Here is an 8,061-nt window from a genome sequence, read left to right on the forward strand (position 1 = left end):
ATAAATAAATAATTTAATTAATTTTAAGTTATATTGCACCAGATCAGAACAGACAGCTGTCTTACTTTACAGGTATAGGCAGCTCTTCTGCAAGAGGAGAAGGTTGTTCTGCCAGTTTCAACTTGTTTACAGGTCATTTCACTAATTCCAGTCTGAAATCTGCAGGAACATGTTTTTTTGTCATGCTCTGCCAGAAGAAGCTTGTTCTGACCGTTTCAACTTGTTTTGAGGTCATTTTTCTTCTTTCAGTCTGAAAAATGCAGTCGCATGTCCTTTTGTCAGCATCTGCCGGAAGAAGCTTGTTCTGACAGTTTCAACTTGTTTACAGGTCATTTACTAATTCCAGTCTGAAATCTGCAGGAACATGTTTTTTGTAAGGCTCTGCCAGCAGAAGCTTGTTCTGACTAGTTTTCAGGTCATTCTGATGATTTCAGTCTGAACACTGCAGTAACATGTCCTTTTGTCAGCATCTGCCAGAAGAAGCTTGTTCTGACAGTTTCAACTGGTTTTCAGGTCATTTTTCTTCTTTCAGTCTGAAAAATGCAGTCGCATGTCCTTTTGTCAGCATCTGCCGGAAGAAGCTTGTTCTGACAGTTTCAACTTGTTTTGAGGTCATTTGGATGATTTTTGTATGAAAACTGCAGTAACAAGTCCTTTTCTCAGGCTCTGCCAGAAGAAGCTTGTTCTGACAGTTTCAACTTGTTTACAGGTCATTTACTAATTCCAGTCTGAAATCTGCAGGAACATGTTTTTTGTAAGGCTCTGCCAGAAGAAGCTTGTTCTGACAGTTTCAACTTGTTTTGAGGTCATTTTTCTTCTTTCAGTCTGAAAAATGCAGTAGCATGTCCTTTTGTCAGCATCTGCCGGAAGAAGCTTGTTCTGACAGTTTCAACTTGTTTTGAGGTTATTTTTCTTCTTTCAGTCTGAAAAATGCAGTAGCATGTCCTTTTGTCAGCATCTGCCGGAAGAAGCTTCTTCTGACAGTTTCAACACTGTGTATAATTTTCAAAAATCACACGGAAGGTCTCTCGCCAAGCACATCCGGCCAGACAGCGTCTCCTGTCCGTCTGGAAAACTCTTCAGTCATAAAAATATTAATAATAATAATAAATAAATAAATTTAAAAATAAATAAATTTAAAAATAACTAAATAAATACATTTAAAAATAACTAAATAAATAAATTTAAAAATAAATAAATAAATAAATAAATAATTTAATTAATTTTAAGTTATATTGCACCAGATCAGAACAGACAGCTGGTTCACTTTACAGGTATAGGCAGCTCTTCTGCAAGAGGAGAAGGTTGTTCTGCCAGTTTCAACTTGTTTACAGGTCATTTCACTAATTCCAGTCTGAAATCTGCAGGAACATGTTTTTTTGTCATGCTCTGCCAGAAGAAGCTTGTTCTGACAGTTTCAACTTGTTTTGAGGTCATTTTTCTTCTTTCAGTCTGAGAAATGCAGTCGCATGTCCTTTTGTCAGCATCTGCCGGAAGAAGCTTGTTCTGACAGTTTCAACTTGTTTTGAGGTCATTTTTCTTCTTTCAGTCTGAAAAATGCAGGAGCATGTCCTTTTGTCAGCATCTGCTGGAAGAAGCTTGTTCTGACAGTTTCAACTTGTTTTCAGGTCATTTTGTTGATTCCAGTCTGAAATCTGCAGGAACATGTTTTTTTGTCAGGCTCTGCCAGAAGAAGCTTGTTCTGACAGTTTCAACTTGTTTTGAGGTCATTTTTCTTCTTTCAGTCTGAAAAATGCAGGAGCATGTCCTTTTGTCAGCATCTGCCGGAAGAAGCTTCTTCTGACAGTGTCAACACTGTGTATAATTTTCAAAAATCACACGGAAGGTCTCTCGCCAAGCACATCCGGCCAGACAGCGTCTCCTGTCCGTCTGGAAAACTCTTCAGTCATAAAAATATTAATAATAATAATAAATAAATAAATTTAAAAATAAATAAATTCAAAAATAAATAAATAAATAAAATTAAAAATAAATAAATAAATAAATTCAAAAATAAATAAATAAATAAATTTAAAAATAAATAAATAAATAATTTAATTAATTTTAAGTTATATTGCACCAGATCAGAACAGACAGCTGTCTTACTTTACAGGTATAGGCAGCTCTTCTGCAAGAGGAGAAGGTTGTTCTGCCAGTTTCAACTTGTTTACAGGTCATTTCACTAATTCCAGTCTGAAATCTGCAGGAACATGTTTTTTTGTCATGCTCTGCCAGAAGAAGCTTGTTCTGACCGTTTCAACTTGTTTTGAGGTCATTTTTCTTCTTTCAGTCTGAAAAATGCAGTCGCATGTCCTTTTGTCAGCATCTGCCGGAAGAAGCTTGTTCTGACAGTTTCAACTTGTTTACAGGTCATTTACTAATTCCAGTCTGAAATCTGCAGGAACATGTTTTTTGTAAGGCTCTGCCAGCAGAAGCTTGTTCTGACTAGTTTTCAGGTCATTCTGATGATTTCAGTCTGAACACTGCAGTAACATGTCCTTTTGTCAGCATCTGCCAGAAGAAGCTTGTTCTGACAGTTTCAACTGGTTTTCAGGTCATTTTTCTTCTTTCAGTCTGAAAAATGCAGTCGCATGTCCTTTTGTCAGCATCTGCCGGAAGAAGCTTGTTCTGACAGTTTCAACTTGTTTTGAGGTCATTTGGATGATTTTTGTATGAAAACTGCAGTAACAAGTCCTTTTGTCAGGCTCTGCCAGAAGAAGCTTGTTCTGACAGTTTCAACTTGTTTTGAGGTCATTTGGATGATTTTTGTATGAAAACTGCAGTAACAAGTCCTTTTGTCAGGCTCTGCCAGAAGAAGCTTGTTCTGACAGTTTCAACTTGTTTTGAGGTCATTTTTCTTCTTTCAGTCTGAAAAATGCAGTCCATGTCCTTTTGTCAGCATCTGCCGGAAGAAGCTTGTTCTCACAGTTTCAACACTGTGTATAATTTCCAAAAATCACACGGAAGGTCTCTCGCCAAGCACATCCGGCCAGACAGCGTCTCCTGTCCGTCTGGAAAACTCTTCAGTCATAAAAATAATAATAATAATAATAAATAAATAAATTTAAAAATAAATAAATTCAAAAATAAATAAATAAATAAATTTAAAAATAAATAAATAAATAAATTTAAAAATAAATAAATAAATAAATTTAAAAATAAATAAATAAATAATTTAATTAATTTTAAGTTATATTGCACCAGATCAGAACAGACAGCTGTCTTACTTTACAGGTATAGGCAGCTCTTCTGCAAGAGGAGAAGGTTGTTATGCCAGTTTCAACTTGTTTACAGGTCATTTCACTAATTCCAGTCTGAAATCTGCAGGAACATGTTTTTTTGTCATGCTATGCCAGAAGAAGCTTGTTCTGACAGTTTCAACTTGTTTTGAGGTCATTTTTCTTCTTTCAGTCTGAAAAATGCAGTAACATGTCCTTTTGTCAGCATCTGCCGGAAGAAGCTTGTTCTGACAGTTTCAACTTGTTTACAGGTCATTTTTCTTCTTTCAGTCTGAAAAATGCAGTCGCATGTCCTTTTGTCAGCATCTGCCGGAAGAAGCTTGTTCTGACAGTTTCAACTTGTTTTGAGGTCATATTTCTTCTTTCAGTCTGAAAAATGCAGTCGCATGTCCTTTTGTCAGCATCTGCCAGAAGAAGCTTGTTCTGACAGTTTCAACTGGTTTTCAGGTCATTTTTCTTCTTTCAGTCTGAAAAATGCAGTCGCATGTCCTTTTGTCAGCATCTGCCGGAAGAAGCTTTTTCTGGCAGTTTCAACTTGTTTACAGGTCATTTACTAATTCCAGTCTGAACACTGCAGTAACATGTCCTTTGTCAGCATCTGCCGGAAGAAGCTTGTTCTGACAGTTTCAACTTGTTTACAGGTCATTTATTAATTCCAGTCTGAACACTGCAGTAACATGTCCTTTTGTCAGCATCTGCCAGAAGAAGCTTGTTCTGACAGTTTCAACTGGTTTTCAGGTCATTTTTCTTCTTTCAGTCTGAAAAATGCAGTCGCATGTCCTTTTGTCAGCATCTGCCGGAAGAAGCTTGTTCTGACAGTTTCAACTTGTTTACAGGTCATTTACTAATTCCAGTCTGAAATCTGCAGGAACATGTTTTTTGTAAGGCTCTGCCAGCAGAAGCTTGTTCTGACTAGTTTTCAGGTCATTCTGATGATTTCAGTCTGAACACTGCAGTAACATGTCCTTTTGTCAGCATCTGCCAGAAGAAGCTTGTTCTGACAGTTTCAACTTGTTTTCAGGTCATTTTGTTGATTCCAGTCTGAAATCTGCAGGAACATGTTTTTTTGTCAGGCTCTGCCAGAAGAAGCTTGTTCTGACAGTTTCAACTTGTTTTGAGGTCATGTTTCTTCTTTCAGTCTGAAAAATGCAGTAGCATGTCCTTTTGTCAGCATCTGCCGGAAGAAGCTTGTTCTGACAGTTTCAACTTGTTTTGAGGTTATGTTTCTTCTTTCAGTCTGAAAAATGCAGTAGCATTTCCTTTTGTCAGCATCTGCCGGAAGAAGCTTGTTCTGACAGTTTCAACTTGTTTTGAGGTTATTTTTCTTCTTTCAGTCTGAAAAATGCAGGAGCATGTCCTTTTGTCAGCATCTGCTGGAAGAAGCTTGTTCTGACAGTTTCAACTTGTTTTCAGGTCATTTTGTTGATTCCAGTCTGAAATCTGCAGGAACATGTTTTTTTGTCAGGCTCTGCCAGAAGAAGCTTGTTCTGACAGTTTCAACTTGTTTTGAGGTCATTTTTCTTCTTTCAGTCTGAAAAATGCAGTCCATGTCCTTTTGTCAGCATCTGCCGGAAGAAGCTTGTTCTGACAGTTTCAACTTGTTTTCAGGTCATTTTGTTGATTCCAGTCTGAAATCTGCAGGAACATGTTTTTTTGTCAGGCTCTGCCAGAAGAAGCTTGTTCTGACAGTTTCAACTTGTTTTGAGGTCATGTTTCTTCTTTCAGTCTGAAAAATGCAGTAGCATGTCCTTTTGTCAGCATCTGCCGGAAGAAGCTTGTTCTCACAGTTTCAACACTGTGTATAATTTCCAAAAATCACACGGAAGGTCTCTCGCCAAGCACATCCGGCCAGACAGCGTCTCCTGTCCGTCTGGAAAACTCTTCAGTCATAAAAATAATAATAATAATAATAAATAAATAAATTTAAAAATAAATAAATTCAAAAACAAATAAATAAATAAATTTAAAAATAAATAAATAAATAAATTTAAAAATAAATAAATAAATAATTTAATTAATTTTAAGTTATATTGCACCAGATCAGAACAGACAGCTGTCTTACTTTACAGGTATAGGCAGCTCTTCTGCAAGAGGAGAAGGTTGTTCTGCCAGTTTCAACTTGTTTACAGGTCATTTCACTAATTCCAGTCTGAAATCTGCAGGAACATGTTTTTTTGTCATGCTCTGCCAGAAGAAGCTTGTTCTGACCGTTTCAACTTGTTTTGAGGTCATTTTTCTTCTTTCAGTCTGAAAAATGCAGTCGCATGTCCTTTTGTCAGCATCTGCCGGAAGAAGCTTGTTCTGACAGTTTCAACTTGTTTACAGGTCATTTACTAATTCCAGTCTGAAATCTGCAGGAACATGTTTTTTGTAAGGCTCTGCCAGCAGAAGCTTGTTCTGACTAGTTTTCAGGTCATTCTGATGATTTCAGTCTGAACACTGCAGTAACATGTCCTTTTGTCAGCATCTGCCAGAAGAAGCTTGTTCTGACAGTTTCAACTGGTTTTCAGGTCATTTTTCTTCTTTCAGTCTGAAAAATGCAGTCGCATGTGCTTTTGTCAGCATCTGCCGGAAGAAGCTTGTTCTGACAGTTTCAACTTGTTTTGAGGTCATTTGGATGATTTTTGTATGAAAACTGCAGTAACAAGTCCTTTTGTCAGGCTCTGCCAGAAGAAGCTTGTTCTGACAGTTTCAACTTGTTTTGAGGTCATTTGGATGATTTTTGTATGAAAACTGCAGTAACAAGTCCTTTTGTCAGGCTCTGCCAGAAGAAGCTTGTTCTGACAGTTTCAACTTGTTTTGAGGTCATTTTTCTTCTTTCAGTCTGAAAAATGCAGTCCATGTCCTTTTGTCAGCATCTGCCGGAAGAAGCTTGTTCTCACAGTTTCAACACTGTGTATAATTTCCAAAAATCACACGGAAGGTCTCTCGCCAAGCACATCCGGCCAGACAGCGTCTCCTGTCCGTCTGGAAAACTCTTCAGTCATAAAAATAATAATAATAATAATAAATAAATAAATTTAAAAATAAATAAATTCAAAAATAAATAAATAAATAAATTTAAAAATAAATAAATAAATAAATTTAAAAATAAATAAATAAATAAATTTAAAAATAAATAAATAAATGAATAAATAATTTAATTAATTTTAAGTTATATTGCACCAGATCAGAACAGACAGCTGTCTCACTTTACAGGTATAGGCAGCTCTTCTGCAAGAGGAGAAGGTTGTTCTGCCAGTTTCAACTTGTTTACAGGTCATTTCACTAATTCCAGTCTGAAATCTGCAGGAACATGTTTTTTTGTCATGCTCTGCCAGAAGAAGCTTGTTCTGACCGTTTCAACTTGTTTTGAGGTCATTTTTCTTCTTTCAGTCTGAAAAATGCAGTCGCATGTCCTTTTGTCAGCATCTGCCGGAAGAAGCTTGTTCTGACAGTTTCAACTTGTTTACAGGTCATTTACTAATTCCAGTCTGAAATCTGCAGGAACATGTTTTTTTTTTTGTAAGGCTCTGCCAGCAGAAGCTTGTTCTGACTAGTTTTCAGGTCATTCTGATGATTTCAGTCTGAACACTGCAGTAACATGTCCTTTTGTCAGCATCTGCCAGAAGAAGCTTGTTCTGACAGTTTCAACTGGTTTTCAGGTCATTTTTCTTCTTTCAGTCTGAAAAATGCAGTCGCATGTCCTTTTGTCAGCATCTGCCGGAAGAAGCTTGTTCTGACAGTTTCAACTTGTTTTGAGGTCATTTGGATGATTTTTGTATGAAAACTGCAGTAACAAGTCCTTTTGTCAGGCTCTGCCAGAAGAAGCTTGTTCTGACAGTTTCAACTTGTTTTGAGGTCATTTGGATGATTTTTGTATGAAAACTGCAGTAACAAGTCCTTTTGTCAGGCTCTGCCAGAAGAAGCTTGTTCTGACAGTTTCAACTTGTTTTGAGGTCATTTTTCTTCTTTCAGTCTGAAAAATGCAGTCCATGTCCTTTTGTCAGCATCTGCCGGAAGAAGCTTGTTCTCACAGTTTCAACACTGTGTATAATTTCCAAAAATCACACGGAAGGTCTCTCGCCAAGCACATCCGGCCAGACAGCGTCTCCTGTCCGTCTGGAAAACTCTTCAGTCATAAAAATAATAATAATAATAATAAATAAATAAATTTAAAAATAAATAAATTCAAAAATAAATAAATAAATAAATTTAAAAATAAATAAATAAATAAATTTAAAAATAAATAAATAAATAAATTTAAAAATAAATAAATAAATAATTTAATTAATTTTAAGTTATATTGCACCAGATCAGAACAGACAGCTGTCTTACTTTACAGGTATAGGCAGCTCTTCTGCAAGAGGAGAAGGTTGTTCTGCCAGTTTCAACTTGTTTACAGGTCATTTCACTAATTCCAGTCTGAAATCTGCAGGAACATGTTTTTTTGTCATGCTCTGCCAGAAGAAGCTTGTTCTGACCGTTTCAACTTGTTTTGAGGTCATTTTTCTTCTTTCAGTCTGAAAAATGCAGTCGCATGTCCTTTTGTCAGCATCTGCCGGAAGAAGCTTGTTCTGACAGTTTCAACTTGTTTTAAGGTCATTTGGATGATTTTTGTATGAAAACTGCAGTAACAAGTCCTTTTGTCAGGCTCTGCCAGAAGAAGCTTGTTCTGACAGTTTCAACTTGTTTTGAGGTCATTTGGATGATTTTTGTATGAAAACTGCAGTAACAAGTCCTTTTGTCAGGCTCTGCCAGAAGAAGCTTGTTCTGACAGTTTCAACTTGTTTTCAGGTCATTTGGATGATTTTTGTATGAAAACTGCAGTAACAAGTCCTTT

The sequence above is a fragment of the Brachionichthys hirsutus genome, unplaced genomic scaffold, assembly GCF_040956055.1.
Source record: "Brachionichthys hirsutus isolate HB-005 unplaced genomic scaffold, CSIRO-AGI_Bhir_v1 contig_1145, whole genome shotgun sequence".
In the NCBI taxonomy this organism is placed as follows: Eukaryota; Metazoa; Chordata; class Actinopteri; order Lophiiformes; family Brachionichthyidae; genus Brachionichthys; species Brachionichthys hirsutus.